General features: G+C 47.9%; 1 long non-coding RNA gene across 2 annotated transcripts; it reads left to right on the top strand.

The window, feature by feature from the left end:
• Nucleotides 1–14,405: 14,405 nt before the first annotated feature.
• LOC144144380 (uncharacterized) lies at nucleotides 14,406–17,256 on the top strand. 2 transcript variants are annotated; one of them, XR_013317235.1, is made up of 4 exons: nucleotides 14,406–14,666; nucleotides 15,709–15,790; nucleotides 16,263–16,349; nucleotides 17,017–17,256. It is a non-coding gene; the product is annotated as an uncharacterized LOC144144380 (long non-coding RNA). The 2 variants fall into 2 exon arrangements; XR_013317236.1 differs by lacking the exon at nucleotides 14,406–14,666 and adding an exon at nucleotides 14,902–15,003.
• Nucleotides 17,257–18,055: the final 799 nt, after the last annotated feature.

Raw genomic sequence — 18,055 nt, 5'->3', positions numbered from 1 at the left:
GTTGTCCAGATACTCGAAGGCGGCTTTTGTGCCGCGAATTTATATATTTGGAAGTAGCCATGAAGCAATTGGTCTTCAGGCCACTTCACGGAGTCAAGAAGCAGCCTACTATGAAGCAAGGTCTTCTGGCCACTTCACGGAGTCAAGAAGAAGCCCATCATTAATCAAACTCAATGATTGTTGACTAAATAAGTTGTTGTTCCTCCTCCTCCTCCTCCTCCTCCTCTAGCGCAACCATCGTTACCATAAGGAAATGAATCTCAACCCGAACAGTTATGACATGTTTGCAGTGTGGAATGCTTGGTATACTCGCTGATTGATTTGATTGATTGTGGGGTTTAACGCGCCGACGCAACGCAGGCGATGAGGCGCGCCGTAGTGGAGGGTTCCGGATTAATTTTGACCACCTGGGGATCTTTATCGTGCGCCGAAATCTCGTACACACGGGCGTTTTTGCTTTTCGCCTCCATCAGAAAAGCGGCCGCCGCGGCCGGGAATCGAACCCGCGACCTCGTGCTCAGCAGCGCAACGCCTTAGCCATGGTATACTCGCTAACGAACGCAATAAATAGTATACGTGCCGGTTTTCAGTATAACAAGAATCGGAACCGATGAATATGTCCAAGAAGCTCTTTATTGTTATCCCATCCTTTCGGGCGTAAAGAACAAATCCTGGCCTACTCAGGATGACGTTCCTCGAATTAAAGAAAATTACTCTCTCTTGACCTGCACTGAGGAGCCCACCCACAAACCAGCTCGATTTTAATGTTAGATGAAGTTTTTTCCTCCTCCCCTTACTCATCCCCCTCTTGAGTGGAGTTCTACTCCAACGCATATCTGAATACTGGGAAGATATAGCTGTGAAAAATGTACCGAATCATCCCTCCAGGTCTGAACAAATATAGTGTTACTGTATGTTTACCGTACACGTGAGTCGTTTTGCTCAACAAGCCTTCATATAAGTTAGAAGCCTGGTATAAACCCAGCACGCGCCTATACACACAGTGGTTATTGCCCAGTAGTGCACGTCGGCATAATTTCATGCCATGACAACGTAAGCGATGTGATCCGATACCTTCGAGCGTTTGGCAAAGTTTCAAAGACTCTTCTACCACCTGCGATTACCAGGAATCGTAATGCCTTCTGCCGAAACCGACAGCCGCGAAGGCATGGAATTTGTTTTGGTCTAGCATTTTCGCTGTTGTCGGTTATTAGACTCTGGCTGTTCCGATTGTTCGAAAGATTGCTGAGTACGACGCCTAGCACCGACTCTTCGCGCTCTGCACACGACCGGCTTCGCTGGAAAGGGCGACTCCGGTAATGTTTCTTCCACACCGGTATCAAAAACTATACTTTAAATCATGCCTAGAGCTACTGTATGCCATCGTAAGTCTTTTATTATGATAAAAAGGCGCGCATACGTAAAATCTGGTGCGGACAAGCATCAAAAGTCAACCGAGAGGAAAGAAACAGCAGGGAGAGCGAGCCCGAGTGAAGCAGACGACAAATGCGAGAATCCCTAAGCCGACGTCACGGAGACGCGTTTCGCAGCGCCGCCCGTGGTCGCGCTCACCGCCAGAGCCTCAACGGCGCCCGTCAAGCCGTGACGTCACGCGCAACAGCTCCGCTATTTCACCAGACTTGCACCACTAGCGCAAGCTGCGCCAATTTTAATTTTTAGCGAACCAAATCTCTATTTTGCTTCCACGGCCCCTTTAAGTGGCTCAAGAAATTCTTTTCATAAGTGGTGAGGTTTTCGAAACGATCCTATAGAATAATTGGACCGCTGCTTTTTTTATTCTAGACTCTAGATCGTTGTTGTGCACAGTGTATGTTGGTGTGTGCACGCTGAAAATGCTTGAAGCTTCTCTTGGAATTTCAGTCGCTATAAAGCGGCTTCATGTGTGAATAATTGAATAAGATTTTATTGCGGAAACGCGTAGCGTTCGTACGTTTTTATAATTTCGGCCTTCTAAACAATCAACTCCTAAAAAATCATTATAATGCGAAGGCAAGATAATCGTTGGTCATTAAGGGTAACAGAGTGGATCCCTAGAGAAGGCAAGCGTTGCAGGGGGCGCCAGAAAGTTAGGTGGGCAGATGAGATCAAGAAGTTTGCGGGGATGAATTGGTCGCAGTAGCACAGGACCGGGGCAATTGGAGATCTATGGGAGAGGCCTTTGCCCTGCAGTGGGCGTAGACAGGCTCTGGTCGTGGTGGTAATGGTGATGGTGATGGAGACGACGACATTATTATTATTTTTTTTATCTATATAGAAGTTTTTATCCATATTTAAGCACCGTCATCACAATCACAGTTTTCATCCTGATTCTGACTTACCCATAGTCCCTTCCATCCCTTCCTTGAACTGCAGACGTATGCGTGCAGACCTTACATTTCTTCACAAAATTGTTCATGTTGACCTTTCTTGCGCAGACCTGCTTAACTGTTTAGAGTTTAGTGTACCACAAAGGCCCACCAGGTCGCATCGCCCGTTCTTGACCGCTGCGCGCAACTCCAATAATTCTCCTGTGCGCAGAATGCAGAATTGTTACAACCGCTTCTTTGAACGCCTTGACATCTTTCAGAAATCCTTTACAATTTACCGTACAGCGCTGTTGAATACAGTATGTTAAACACCTATGATATGTCTGTCGTTCTTTTTTTTTTTCTTCTGGAATTTGGTTTCTCTGCGGTTGTGTCTATCCAACTGATAGTTGCCTATTTTTGAAACTGTTTACTGTCATTTGTTCGTTTTTTCATTTGTCTCTACACTCTTGCCGTTGTTTTTGTTGTATTACTGTCAAAATTTGTTGCTCTGCCTGTCGTGTGGCCTTTACGACGGGCAGAGCAACATAGGCCGGCATCTTCTTTTTTTATTTTTTACCTGTACCCAGGCTCCGACTGTGCTTTATTTCTGTCATTTTCACTACTTCAATTTGTGTGTGTCTTGTCGCTTGTTTGTTTCTTGCTATATGTTTCTTGTATTTTGTTTTCATGTAACTACCCGTGCGCCAGCACTCAGGCCTCTGGCTGTTCCTGGGCACGTAAATAAACATGATTGATTGATTGATTGATTGATTGATTGATTGATTATTATTATTATTATTATTACTACTACTATGGTGATGATGATGATGAAACAACCACCGCACCCGTCGTCGTCATCATCCTCATCATCATCATTGTCTTCGTCGTCATGGGCCAGCAATAGGCCTCAGCGCCAGGCCTCAACATTCGCTTATCTGGCAGTAAACATTTTAGCCACAGAATATTTAAACCACCTGGAGTTTATTATTAGGCTGTGTCTGGAGTGTCGTCCGACGGTACTATAACCACTCCACTGTAGCGGCGTCCACCGGCGGTTCGATGAAAAAATACCGTGTCTGAAATGAAAAAAAAACTACTTCGCCATCCTTTAAGGTAACGTAATCTAAGCTAACCTAATATAACCTAATGAACAAGAAATAATCATTTAGAACACCGAAGACTAACCTAAGCCTGAGAATTATAATTAAAACTTAGTATGTAGAAAATAATAAAGGAGGGCAAGAGCTGTACCCGAACTACCGCCTTTCGTAACAAGAAGGTGAAACGGAACCTCAATAGCACAACGGAACACGCTGTGGCCTCTGTCGGGCTAATCTTAAGAAAAGTGAATGTAATCGGACGGAATTCTAGCCTTGGTTGCAGCGCTGAACTGGAGTGCCGTCGGACGCGGCTCGACACACTCCGTTGTTAATAATACTTTTAGGCACGAAAAAAATATAGACGAAGGGCGGGAAAACAAGGGCAGGCGCCTGGCGCTCTTCTTGAATTAAGACGATAGTGTTTCTTGGGCTACGTAAACACAAAAATTTTGGTCTGTCTGTCTGTAACTAGGTTCAGCCACCTGGCCAAAGTGTAGCAGAAGCTGCATAACAGAAGGTTTATACACCCACAGCCAAAAAAGTCCCGTGACAATGTTCATACTTGTCAACATCGTTGAACAAGAACAAAACATTATGCAAATATCAGCCAGAAAATTAATACATAATTGATATTTGCAGTATTTTTTATTAAAAACGTTCCTGGATGCTTGATTTTTGCGATAGAAACGAAATACTACATCCACCGGAGAAAAAAAAAGTCACTCCTTCGCCTGCTGTTGCCCCCGCCCCTGTTGCTCCTGGCGGCATTTTAAGAAATTAAAAGGCAAGAGTAACGAAGGGCTCCACTATATAGGTTCCACGTTTCGCTTGGGATGCACGTGGAGTAGGGCAACGTGGTTGGAGTAGGGTGCCTCGATTCATGCGCGTCTCCGCCGTATGGCAGCGCTGGCATCGGAGCAACCGGCGTGGAGCAGTTGAACGCGATAAATTTAAATTGACTTGAGCAAACAAACCTCTAGCGTTTTTACCTTGGGAGGAGCGCGACGGAAGAGGAGCAGCACGAGAGGTAAGCGAGAAAGGGAAAGGAGGCTTTTACTTTTACTTGGAAGGGGCGCCAGACGACTATCGTCTTTCGTCGACATTTGCAACGGAAGGAACAGATACACAGCAATTTTTTACGTCCTTTGTGCAGACTTTTTTTCGCGCTTAATGGTGTTAATCGTTGAATATCAAATAGCTCAAACCCACACATTGTGGAGTTTCTTTGTCAAGATCCCTTACGCGTGGCTGGCCAGCTCACTGAAGTGCCGAGAAGGTTCGAGTAGGTTACCAAAGGTGACGAGACACCTATCACCGATTACCGCAACGCGCTGCTGTAATTCTAGAAATATTGTTGAAAGTGTATAAATGCGACTCGCAGCATTAAAAGGGTGGCAGCAAGGACACTGTAGTCCGTAGTAAATGTCATGAGGTGTCAACCGCATTCAGACTTCCCAGCAACTGGAACACTTTTATACGTACAATATATCGTATAAGCATGTCGAACGCACAGCGCGAAACTTATGAACGTATGCAACGTTAGCATTCCGAAAGTCATATGCATGCAATGAACATTTCAAAATGCGAAAGTATGTTTGTAGTTCATGCCTTCCCATTAGGTCTGTTGACACGAGCAGGGATAACTTTTTTGGTTGTTCAAGGCGTGTACGTGTAACTGCGAAATGCGAAAAGCAAATGTGGTCGGACTCAAGCCCGCTGCCGCATGACGTGCTGTAAGATTGAACAAAACGAGAATGCGTGCCGCTTTCAAGCTTTCTGCAGGGTGAAACAGCGCTTAAAACCTGACGGCACAACAACACCGTTCCTGGACGACGGATAGTGCATAGTTCGCTCAGAGCTTTGTGTACCGGCTGGCGGTGGGTCCATGAGACGAACCGTGGCCGTGAAACGCCCCACGCCCAGCAACTCGACCGGAAAAGCGGGCTTTGCCGCGGGGCATGCGTGTCTAAGGTTTCCCCCCACCGCGCAGCTCGCCCTGGAAGGGCGGCTTCTCCGTGGGGGTGTTGGATGTCACCACTCAGAGCCACGCGGCAGCAGCAGGGCACGTCACGCCGACTCCCCGCTCCAGCCTGCCAGCTTTACCTAGCCGTTACCCTCTGCCATCTTTATGTAGTAATTGCGCTGCTCTTTCTCGCCCCTTCACAGTAGGGCTTGTGGCGCGTTGCTTCCAATTCGAATTTTCCTTTCTTGTTTTCGCTCCCTCTGTTTCGGCAAGCCTCTTGTGTTTTTACGTTGCATCCAGCTCTTCCGCCGCTCATTTTTGTTTTATTTGCATTCCCTGTACTGCTCGCCGGTACGACTCTCGCCATTACGCGCCTGTATAGGTTTCAGCCTCTGTCACTCCCCGCCTTCCTTCGTCCCATCGCCATCGCTAGTCTCTGCCTCGAGGCCCTCTGGTACGAGCATTCGGTTCGGAGCTCCCGCGTAGCTGTCACCGCGTCAATCTGCTGCGAAGTATAATGCTGACATTTCGGCCGGATACCATCGAATGGCTGTTCACCACTTCGGAGCTTTATTTGAAGCTCTTTTTTTATTTATTTCGGGGGCGTCGTTCACAGATGAATTGGCGAGATTGGCGAGAACAGCATGGCCGGAGACTGTCCACAAAATTGCTCTCTCGCTATTTAGTAAATCACCCGTTGGGTCTTGCCTCCCGCTATTAAATGACACTTAGGTGCTTAGTTCGTACCTCCATGAGGTATAGAAACGCAACAACATTAATAGAGGAAGCGTCTAAACCGTCTACATCATACATAGTCGGCGCGAGCATCGTCTAGTTGGCATGCATAAAGCACTCCCTTAGTTTAGCAAAATGATTTTTGCAAATAAAACGTCATAAGGTCTGCGCAACACGCTTCAAATAAAGCTCATCTAAAACGCCAAAATACGGCTAGCTTGCCGTCTTGCGTGTTTCGCGACAGCATACAGTGTCATTAAACATCAAACATATCCTTGGCGATAACTATTCAGCTGCTCAGCGGATTTCAGTGCTTAAAGTAAAGTACCAGGGCCAAAGATGGAGGTATGTGTTTCTCGGGGGTGTTTTATTGGTTCACACGCTGAATAAGCTTCTCCAAGTCGTCGTGCAAGTTCAGCGCTTCCTGCCAGGACTTCCATTCGGGTCTGGTCGCCAGAACCACCTTGTGATCCGAGCCGGTGAGCAGCGCGTCGCAGGAGACGCCGTAGGGCAGTTCGCTCAGAATGACTGCGTTCCAGTGGTGGCGTTTCAGCGTCGGCATGTCTGCCATCGTCGCTACGAGCACGGAGGGCTGCGCTGGTGTGGCCTCGTCGGGAGCCGTGACGACCTCAATGGACGTGTTCGCCTGAATCCATGCTTTGAAGTCGTCCCGTGAAGCGGCTGTCGTCACCAGCACCAATGTCCTGCCTAGGACGTGTCCCAGGACAGCCCGGCCCTTGAGGTTCGTCAGCATCCTCTGGCTTTGCTGTAAGAAATCCTGCAGCTCGGCCCTGTGCTTGGCCCTGCTTAGCTCTTCAGCGTGGTTAAGCGCCGCAGCGATGCCGAACTCCCGAAGGGTTGTGCCGACTTCCTGGACCTCGGGGTCATCAGAGCAAGAGACAATGTAGCCCATCTCCGATGCCCAGTCTGTCTCGATGGCGCACAGTTCAAGAGCGACCGCTCTGTTGTGCGGCCTTACTGGAGTGCCGAGGCAGCAGGTGATCTTCATGGGTGTCCTCAGCTGCTTGAGATCCAACTCGAGGGCATCCAGGCTCGAGACCCGCAGACCATCGGCGATCGCCAACAGCCGAGTCGCGCTTGACGCCCCCTTCCCCTGGCCGAGCTGTAGGTAGGGAACAACTTTCCGGTAGGCGTGACACGAGTCCAGGTACTGTTCGAAGTCTCGGAGTACGAGCACGCCAATGTTCGCCGTCTTGACGCCCTCGTTGTCAATGAGGGACCACAGGACGTCGGGCTCAAGCAGGCACACGCCTTTGAACTCACTGCCAGGCCAAGCCGATACGGATGGCACGACACGGACTTCGCAGGGGAGCAAGATATGGAGGTAATCGAGGAATTCCTCGTCTTCGCCGATTCCCTGCCCCGCAATGACGGCGAGCGCAGGTCTGATGGCCTGGATCAGAGTGAGACACAGTTGGCGGCGAAGAGACACATTCGCCAGGGCCACGACACAGTCTTCGACGCAGACCCGATCCACCAGCTCGGCTTCTCGGGGGCTCGGCACGTACATATCGTTCTCGTCCAGCGTCGGTTTGCTTCGCGCCGCTTCGAGGGCCTTGAGGCGCGGCGAGAAGTCGGCCAAGTCGACGGCCCTGAGATCCCCCATGCCTGCCATGATTACAAAAAGTAGTCCTGCTGCTCAAGCTAGGCGAATTTCAGCTCTCAGACTGCTACGTCTACCGGTGGAACGAAAATGTCTGCTCCCAGCACCGGGCATAAGCTGAGTGCGCTCTGGAACGTGCCACGCCTGCCGCGTGGAGCGTGCTTTGTAGAAGAAGACGAATAGCCTGGGTGCCGCTTAGTTCAACTGTCATAAATCATCCCCATCAGCATCATAATTATCATTACCACTTAATGAGTAGGATTTATTCTTTTATACCAGGCATGGCCATCTAGGTATACGGAAAATAATTTAGAAAAGGGCCAATTTACTTCCTTGGGGCAACTGCAGGCCGGTATACTTTTCAAAATAACATAGCCTGGTGTCACATATATATATCCTGGCACCTATAAGGGCGCATGTAAATGGTACGAAAACCATGAATCCTTTACTTAAAATACATGGCAATGTTCCTGTAAGCCCGCCACGTTAAATTACAGGTCCAAATGACTACATTAGACCAATGGGAGACATGCTGGCTCAGCTCCGATGCTGGCCTTCAAAAATATCTTTCGTCCAACTATCCTCGGACGCCGCACATCCTCAAGGGCTACGAGCTGCCGTCTGAGGCGGAAAGGGGGGTAAGAGATACCTTGAATCTTCCGGCACTTGCCCCCATTTTTTAGCTGGCTGGGTCTGTGCCGTACGACGGTACTGTAAGCACTCCACTAAATCGACGTCCATCGGCATTTTGATGCATAAATGCTGCGTCTGGCACTACTTCGCCCTCCATTAACGTAACGTAAACTAACCTCACATAACCCAACGAAAAGAAAAAACCACCTGAAACACCGAAAACTAACCTAAACCATGAAAATTATAATTAAAACTTAAGATGCCAAAAAAGCTGCTAGCAGGCGGACGCGAACCACAACCCGTAGTAACAGGAAGTTAAGACGGAACCTCTACACCCCAACGGCAGAGGGTGTGGACCCTGTCAGCCCAGTCTTAAAAATTCGGATGGCGTCGGACGGCACCCTAGACGCCAAGTTCTTAATTTTGAGTCAATAAAGTCACCACCATTATCATCATCACCACCACCGCCACCATAAGCATCATCATCATCATCATCATCATAGTTGTCGTCGTAACCAAAAGAAGACGCCCTTCCGACTGCTTCTGTTAATGTTTGACATATTTCGGCGGCGCATAGCTTGTATTCACTGGCGAGGCACGCATGCAGGCAACCATGTGAGTGCACCGACACTGGATACGTCGGGCTCCGCGGGATGGCGGTACTTGTCTGTGCTAAGCACTTGATGTGTGTCGGATGTTTCGAACTCTACCCCACCGAACGCAAATGCCTCGACTCCAATGTGAGTGCGATCAATAACATCTCTGTTAACACCACCGTTGAGAATCGGGTTGAAATGGAGCAGACGATGCACGCTGGTGTTTTTTTTTTCTTCGGCGTGCGGGCGCAGTTGCACAAGCCGCGCCATGTCCGTGGCGCTTCGGCCATGTCCGTGGCCGTTTCCAGTGTTGCCAAGCGAAGAAATTGACAGCTAAACTTTACAGCGAATACCACCTATACTCCAGCGAAAAGTAATCCTCACGAATTTTCACACCATTAGAAGAAGCTGTAGCTAATGTGGCGTATTCCCTGTGGCCTATTTCTTTTTAATTCGTGCGTTGTGTAAGAAGACATACGAATGCCGAAAATTAAAGTTAGGCCATATCGGCTCAAATTTGCAAATGAAATAATAAAGGGAAAGACGAATGGAGCAGGCAGTGGTGGCGTCTGTATGCATGCAATGCGGCGGAATCAGGGATCACGAAAAAAAGCCAGACTCCAGGCAGCGAAGGAAGAGCGAAATGTCAAAAGTGAGAGGCCTGCAACGCGCAGGTTATATGCTCTCAAGGTGTGAGCACAGCAACCCGCTCAAAAAAAAAAAAAAACATACGAAACCACGAATTTGGCTGCGAACCTCCGCGACGATCTTCTCAAGTGTTGGATAAATCGGGAGTGGACTACACCCTGTGACGTCGGAACTATTTTGCCCCCGGGGGAGCGAAAAATATGCTACAATACGAATCATCATCATCATCATTGTAATTGTTATTCAAATCATATCATGATCATTTATTTTCTTTGAATTCTCCTGAAGGGGTCGTACAGTGGCGCTACAATGATTGATTTCATTGATTGATTGATTGATTTGATTGATTGATTGATTGATTGATTGATTGATTGATTGATTGATTGATTGATTGATTGATTGATTGATTGATTGATTGATTGATTGATTGATTGATTGATTGAAGGTTTTAACGCGCCGACGCAACGCAGGCGATAAGGCGCGCCGTAGTGGAGGGCTCCGGATTAATTTTGACCACCTGGGGATCTCTAACGTGCGCCGAAATCTCGTATACACGGGCGTTTTTGCTGTTCGCCTACATCAGAAAAGCGGCCAACGCGGCCGGAAACCGAGCCCGCGTCCTTCGAATGAGCAGCGCGGTGCTGCAATGACTAAATAAGTACTCACAATCAAACCAACATAAAACGAAATCAAAACCAATGAAATATTCTTTCAACATCACAATAAAAAAATCAAAGTCCCTTTCTTGAGAGAAAGAAAGCTGGTTAAAACGTGAATCTTTCCCCCATGCTGCCAGAGTTAAATTGAAAGTCCAAAGTCCAGATTGCTTCAACAGTGTCGGAATGGCGCAATCGGATAGACGTAGTCTTCACATCACGAGGGGCCCAGGTTCGATTCCGAACACGGGAAGCGCCTTTTTAGATGCGACGCTGAGAGCATCTCTTGTCGGCGGCCCTGTCCTTCCTGCGTGCGTCCGTCGTCGTCGGCGTCCGCACACTCCTCCGCTCACCTCCTCTCCTCTCCGATAGCGAACACTCTCTCGCGAGGGGCATTGGATTGGATTCGATTGGCTTGGCTTGGATTGGATTAAAGTGGATTGTGTTGCGCCATAGCCGCGGCAGACGCGCTGGCGCCGGCGCGTGCCCAGGTGAGAGCGAACACTCTCTCTCAACATCTGCGGGTGTGCGGCCCAGCGCGCTCTCACTCCGCCGGTGGGCGGCGCTGCGCGCGGTGCTGGGCTAGAGTGCCTAGAGTTCCTGTATACACCATTTTCCTTGCTAGAGGTGGGCGCCGCCATTTGCTTTTTCTGACCAGACGCTAGCGCCGTCTATGAAGCGACCGCCGAAACCTCCGCGCTGGGCTGTTAAGTGCGCCGTTCTTGGCGTGCGTCTGCTCGGTATCCGTGCGTTACCGAGTGAACCGTAGTGGTTTTGGCGTTAAGTTAGCGGTTGCAGTGCTTGTGTGTGTGTGTGTGTTCTGTTTTGTTTTCATCATCTGCGGACGGATTTTAGGTCCTAATTTACTGTCAGAGCGGGAAATTCCGACCCCGGCTGTTGCGAGCAGCAGTAGCAGTGTGGTGGTGGTGCCGGTGGTGCTCCGCAGTTCCGCGATGCACACGTACCGGTATGGCACCGACTGACATAGAAATCGATATCTGGGAGTAAATACGTGTTCTCAATGCCACCATGCTTGTTATGTTCACCGATTAGTCATGTTTACGGAAGCGCGGACGTCGAATGCGGAGCGCGCACAGCATATGTGGGTCACGGTGATCCGTGCTCGCGATGGACTTTCGACGAGGCGATTGCTACGCTGTTGATATTGCAATGCAATATAACCTTTCTTAACTAGACTTATGACGGTTACTGACGAAACGAAATTACCTGGGCGGAAAAATAACACGACCGCACAACCAGTCAAATTACTATTCGAAGGTTGAGCAAAAGGGTTGACATTCGGGAGAGTTAATATTGGTTGATCATGATCGTGATCATGATTGACCTAACTCTGCGCAGCGCATGTGGCCTGTCGCTCGGAGCCCACCTTTGTGAAACCGCTGCTTGCACCACAAATGCTTTACGCGACCAGCAGTAACTGTTTTGTAATTGTAATACTTTAGATTCCGTGGCAACGCAAAATGATTAGAAGCTTTTCCTTTGACCGCGTTGTGAACAGGTTGAGCTATTTTCCAAATGCAGCGTTCACGCGTATCTCGAGCTGCGTTTCCACATTTGGCTGCCTGCTTATCCTGCTATCGAGTGTGCGATGGAGAAAGTCATCCTTTCATATCGTTTGGCAGTGCAATGAGTTGGCCTGAAAAAAGTAAACAAAACGCCGTGATTTTAAAGGGTAGATTAGATGAAAAGGGGATTGTTTAATGCCAATCGGCTGTAATGACCAAACAATATATGGTATTTTAAATTGACTACAAGGAACCAGAAGTTATTGTAATGTTGTATTGTATCGGCGCTCGTGAAAGATCCCCAAGTGGTCAAAATTAACCCGCAGCCCTCCACTACGGCGCGCCTCATCACCCATGAAACGTCGGGGCGTTAAACACCATAATGAATGAATCAATCAATAAACCAACCAATCAATGCTGTATTGTAAAGGATAAAGTTGCTTCTAACATTTCAGGGGGTTCCGTTCTCTGTCGCAGCTTTGCGTGTGATAAATGAATTTTGCTCCGTCTGCTTGCCGTCCAAGTGCACCCAACAAACCCTGGAGTTGGTCGTTGGTACAAAGTCGTTGCGATTTATCAACGGAATCCACCGATACCTCAACTCGGTGTGCGTTGGGAAGCCATGCAGCAAAAACACGCCGCGACCACACTGCATTTTCTCCAGGCAGTGTCGTGAACATGCGTGCTGTCAGCGACTGTTTCTCGCTTTCTCTGGTTGTTGCAATAACCCACCACCGCGCAGTGCTGACCAAGCGACGTTTGCGCCTTGAACGGCATCGCAGCATTGGCTAAAACAGTTGAAAGTTCCGCAAAAACTAAGAACGCGGTGCGAAATACTACTGAACTACGCAGCGTAGCACACCGCGCCGAGCGATGTTAACAGCCCAGCGCGCACCGGCAACGCTGGTCGGCCGCCGAGAGAACTGGTTTGAGAGTATTTTCCTCCTTTACCGGCTGCTTATGGAAAATGGTGTATATAGCTCCCGCAGGGAGCTAAGAGTTGCGCGACCGACCGCCATCTTTGTTATCCGGATTGCTGCGGGAAAGCCGCCCGTCGCGAGTGAAGGAGCTTCGCCGCCACGCTTCCGACGGCGGCCGACGCGCGGTGGGGGCGCTTCGGTCGGCGGCGCCTAACGGCGGCTACGCTGGATTCCTGCGGGGCCGCCCGCGTCGGCGGCTGCGGCGCAGCCGTAGTGGGGGCTTCTCTGCGCGGCATGGATAACCGGAGTGTCGCAATCACGGCGGCGCGTGGAAAAGGGTCGCGCAACTCTTAGCTCCCTGCGGGAGCTATATACAGGAACTCTAAGAGTGCCTCGATGCGCGCGCCCCCGCTTCGGAGCGCGCGAGCATCAAGGCACCCTATGCTGCGCATGTGCACTACTCTCTCTCTCCGCGGTCTCCTCTCCTTCGGGCGCGCTGCGCATATAACCGGTGTGCCGCTCTCCGGTGGCCTTTCGGTCGACGGTTGCTCTCCGCTTGCGCTTGAACCCCCCTCAGCGTCGCATCACACCAGGGTTCCCGCGAGGGGAGGTGGGCGTAGTTTTTCTCTAAGTGATTGATGTGCCCTTGCTTATCATCATCATCATCATCATCGTTTTGCGAAACCCATCGAGTAAAGTTGGCTTTTCTGCAGTGCGTCTGGCGTGATGAATATGCCTCACATCAGCGAGGCATAGAAAGCTTCGCTTTAAAAGGACTGTCAGGGACTTCACGGTGACTGTTCCCTCTAGACGAGGAAGCGGTAGCACGGACGATTCTATGCCTTTTTATTCATCAATGCAAAAAAGCAGTGTGCATATAAATACATAAAAAAAAAATCATACACCCCTTCGTCTAATGACGACGGTGGTTGAACGTGAAGCTTTCGCGTGATGAATTTTTTGGTTGGCCAGTCCCACGCAGCGAGCATACGTGCTACTCTGGAAGTACGCACAACCATTCTAGAATACCCACAGTAACTCTCGGGTGCGCACTCCGTAGGCATAACGTTTGGGTTCGGGGTGTATACGGCGCGTATTGGTACCTGCTGCTTGGCGTTCGCTTCGACTATGTCGAAATGGAGCAATCGGACACACAAAACACAAGTTAGCCTGAATGGGAGTTTCTTGGCTGGAATACGTCTTTTAAACTCCTCACGACAGGCGGCCTGCTCCCATGGTGGAAAAACTGCCAGTTTACACCGGAGGCCACAAGCCGTCGTAAATAAGCGCATTTACCACGGTTGTACCTCGTCACAAAACGCAGTATCTGGCTGTGATTACTGCGTTTGTCCGAATGGGAGTATTAAAAACTACCAAGCCACCTCCATTTCCTTCTCCTCCTCCTTCAACCCTTCCTCCTCTACACTCTAATCCGGGTAACCCATAATGTAACTTCTAAACGGAAGTAACCTATAAAATAAAGGTTACAATGGATTCATTTTGATGTTTTCTTTATCCCAGTCCGTTCTAAGGGTTACAAGCGTGAGGTTAAAAGCGATTTATAGGTTACAATAATGATTTATAGGTTACATCAACAAAATCTGACATGTAACCTCTACGTTGTAACCTATAAAACGCCCTGTAACCTCTAAGAGATGCTCGTCGCGCCTTCTCTCCCGGCGGCCGTTGATTTCTCTGTTGCATGACGGGATATAGAGAAATGGCGGCGCCGGCAGGCCCGGTGGCCGCGTTTTCGCGCCACTCGAGCCTTTTAACCGCTGTGATACCCCTACGATGAAGCGAGGATTGCTGTAACAAGACTTATTTGTCGGCGTGAGTCGCGGAGGCTGCGGCGAGCCCATTTGTGACTGGCAGCGCTTCACGGCCCGTTCTTCTACGACCAGCATCAAGTTTGCATGTTGGACCAATGCCCCGGCGCCAGTGAAAGCGAACTCGGTGAGTATATTCCCGTGACGGTTTCGGTGTTTTCATTGGATGTATCTTTTCACTGGGGGCTTTTCAATTTGAAATTGCAGCATTCGAGAGGGATTTTCGTTACCTGACTGGTTGCTTCGCTGGACGTTTTCTGTTGTCCGCGACGGCAATTGAATGAAATCACGGGCTTGCGTTCGTTGCGTCAGACTAGAGCGGACGATCGGGAAAGCACAGATAACGGCGCCCGTGGCCTGCTTTCTGCTCTGTTAGCGCGCCTTCGTCATGTGTTGAGCGTTTTGTTTACGCTGTTCGCTGCATCGGGCGCACTTGACGAGTTATTGGACCATGTAATTGCCAGGTAGCTCTGTTTGAATAATTGAAATTTTTTCCCATTAAAGTCTTATATTATCGCGCTATTCTCTGGGTATTATCATTTTGTTTCAGTCGTCGGAAAATGTTCATTTTTCTCGCTGCATATATTCGGAATGGTGTTCATTTTATTGGTCTTGTAGTAATATATCCGGATAAACACAAGGTGTGTGCTGCAGAAAAGTAGTCCACTAAATGCTGCCCGAAATTTCTAAACTCACTTTTGTCCAGCACAAGCCTCTTTTATGTGAAAGTTTGCCTTACGGCACAATAAAAAGTTTTCGTATGTACAACACTCCTCATTTTTTTCATTCTTTTCCTTGAGTGGGTAAATTTGGTGTTAGTCATTTTGAGACAGCGGGCCATTTCCACCATATTAAGTGGTTTATTATTCTCATTCGCACAAATCAGTCGTTTATTTATTCGCGTGGTCTTGCAGGGCAAATTATTGTCTCGCGTGATCCTAGTGTAGTGCAGTAAAGCGACTTTACAGAATGGTGGTATGTATGAGCGAGCATGCAGGCTGCTTGATTGTTGTTTTTTGATGATACAGAAATGGTGACGAATTACACAGAGACAGGTGCAGGTGTAAAAACGGGTTCTGCACCCTCATCGGATCCTGGCTGTTCGAAAAGTGTGGTTGCATCTGGCTACCTATGCTATGACTTATGAGCACTACTGTTTTTTCTTGCAGGCAGTGTTCCTTGAGCTGACAACCAGGACTCCCCTGCGTATGACACAAGTTGAAATGAAGTCTGATTTCAGCGGAAACAACGGTATGAAAATGCAATAACTAAAACACATTCATTGAAATATTCTTTGTAAGGATGGCACCCAGGCCTGCACAGACAAAAGTATGATTCACTTGTAAAAATGCGAGGCCTTTCTTCAAGTGTTATGATGTTATATTTCGTATCTTATTTTGCCTCATGTTTAGTGACTCTTTCTATCAGTTCGTTACTACATGAACGTTATGAATTCACATAACGATTTCCTCAGCATGGAGCTTTGTAATTTTTCAGCAAATCTAGCTATTCTATAGGATGTGTGGTTTTGCAGAGCCAACAAGAAGAACTCTTTTTCTAAAATAGCTCTGTAAGAAATCTCCAGTTGTTAATGAGTGCTTGTGCTGTGTTCTTTTCTTCGTCTTGTCAAGTTTGAGGTGTGCTTTCATTATGAATGTATACCAACTGCCCAGCTCTAAAGCCTATTACATTTTAACCCAAATAACCCTTCGAGTCATTACAGGTACAGACCTCCTGGGAATGCCACTTGAAGATCGGTGCAAGTTCTAGATGTATCCTCTCCCACAACACATCTGGACGAAGAAAAAATGTAAGTTGGTGATTCCTTTTTACTGATAGCCGAGGAAGAAACCACCGATAAGAACACTTTACTTAAATGAAAAACGTTTCGGCTTCCACGTGGGATCCTTGTTCAAAATGAAACTGCCAGTACAGGGGGGGGGGGGGGGGGGGGGGGGGAAGACGAGGAGGATGTTTAAGTACAGCCAAAAATGTGACGCAGGTGGCGTTAGCATCGTGAAAGCACGTTTCCTGGGTTTAGTGCGACGTTCGCTCTGTTGCGTGTACAAGTGATTCCACATGAAGGCGCGGAAACGTTTTTGTTTTCTCTTTTGCAAATGTATGTCAGTTTATCTCGTAGCCCAAAGTTTCTGCCTGTTCTGGGTGAGCATGCAGAAACATTTGGCGAGATAAACTGGAACACGGCACGAATAAAATTCGGGAAGGTTGGCCGGTATGACTATAGTGGCTTCGCGTTGAACAATGCGGCCAAATTACTCTGTGTAACGATTGCTGAAATGATGTGAAATTATTAGCAAAGGCCGTAAATCACTCCTCTGGTGTGGCCTTTCATTTCATTCTCTGGTGTCCGTCTTCATTTCTGCGCAATTTATTTTTCGTACTTCATATGCCTGTGGTTTGGTGTGAGGGGCTTATGGTTGCACTGGATTTTGTTCTTTTTCTGAAATTTTCTGTAGATGGCTCTTCAAGGTGGGGAAATCCAAGTGACGGCCCCTCACATATATACCTTCATCTGCGGCAGCAGGGAACAAGCAGGGAAATCTTCAACGTGCCCTGATTTTGTGCCTGCTTGTGTACTACGTAAATTGCGAAGCTTATCTCTGAATTTTTCCAAGCGCCTTTTTTCATGCAGGAAACTATAGATACCATTTAAAGTTTGTCCAAAAGACAGATTGCAATCGGCCTAGAAACTTGTTAGTGCTTTTTTAAAAAACGATAACTTTGCGTGGGAATCACACGTGGAACTGTAAAGAGGAACCTACGAGGGAAGTGTAAAGATGGATTCGTAAAGACGAGTGAATTCCAAGTGTAATATTAGACTGAGTGAAACGGAGAATGTAGGGAACATAGCCATAAACACTGCTTTGTATGAAAAAGTGAATTTGTAATAAATGTTCTTTCTACTTTCCCACATTCTGCGTTTTTTCTGTGGGGAACCACGACAACAACGCTGTACTGGGAAAGTGCACCCCTGAGAACCATCTTATAAATGTAGCTCAAACTCGAATTCGTCTGAAATTGTTCAATGGCAGTATCCAAACAATTCGGAATGCTTTGCATACATCCGTGCAAATATTGAGGTAAAGAATTTGTATATTTGGCCATGTTTGTGAAGCTGTTCACGCAACATTTATTAAATAGGTTTAATAAGGATATATGAATAAACCGATTTTTACCTGAAAGTCTAAAGCAATATAGGAAACACCGATTCGCCCAGGAATCCGCACTCGTCTAATACTCATTAAGGAACGACAATAACGTTGGGGTGGTTCGCAGCTTTGCTTTTTAATAAATAGCCCACAGGTGTTTCATAATAATAAATGTGAATGTTCAAAACTACCGATGCCAAACTTCTGGAAATGTGCTCCTGTTAAATGCGCAGATATGTGTGCATGTCCCGCAATTCTCTTTTGATAATCATGGCCTTGGTTGTCAGACAATAATTTTTGGCTTAAGGCTATGTTATCATAACTTTGGCGTCCTTTTGAAGTATGC

Source organism: Haemaphysalis longicornis, unplaced genomic scaffold, assembly GCF_048455015.1.
Source record: "Haemaphysalis longicornis isolate Haplotype H1 unplaced genomic scaffold, Haemaphysalis longicornis Haplotype H1 scaffold_7, whole genome shotgun sequence".
In the NCBI taxonomy this organism is placed as follows: Eukaryota; Metazoa; Arthropoda; class Arachnida; order Ixodida; family Ixodidae; genus Haemaphysalis; species Haemaphysalis longicornis.
This window is presented reverse-complemented; position numbering and strand designations above follow the sequence as displayed.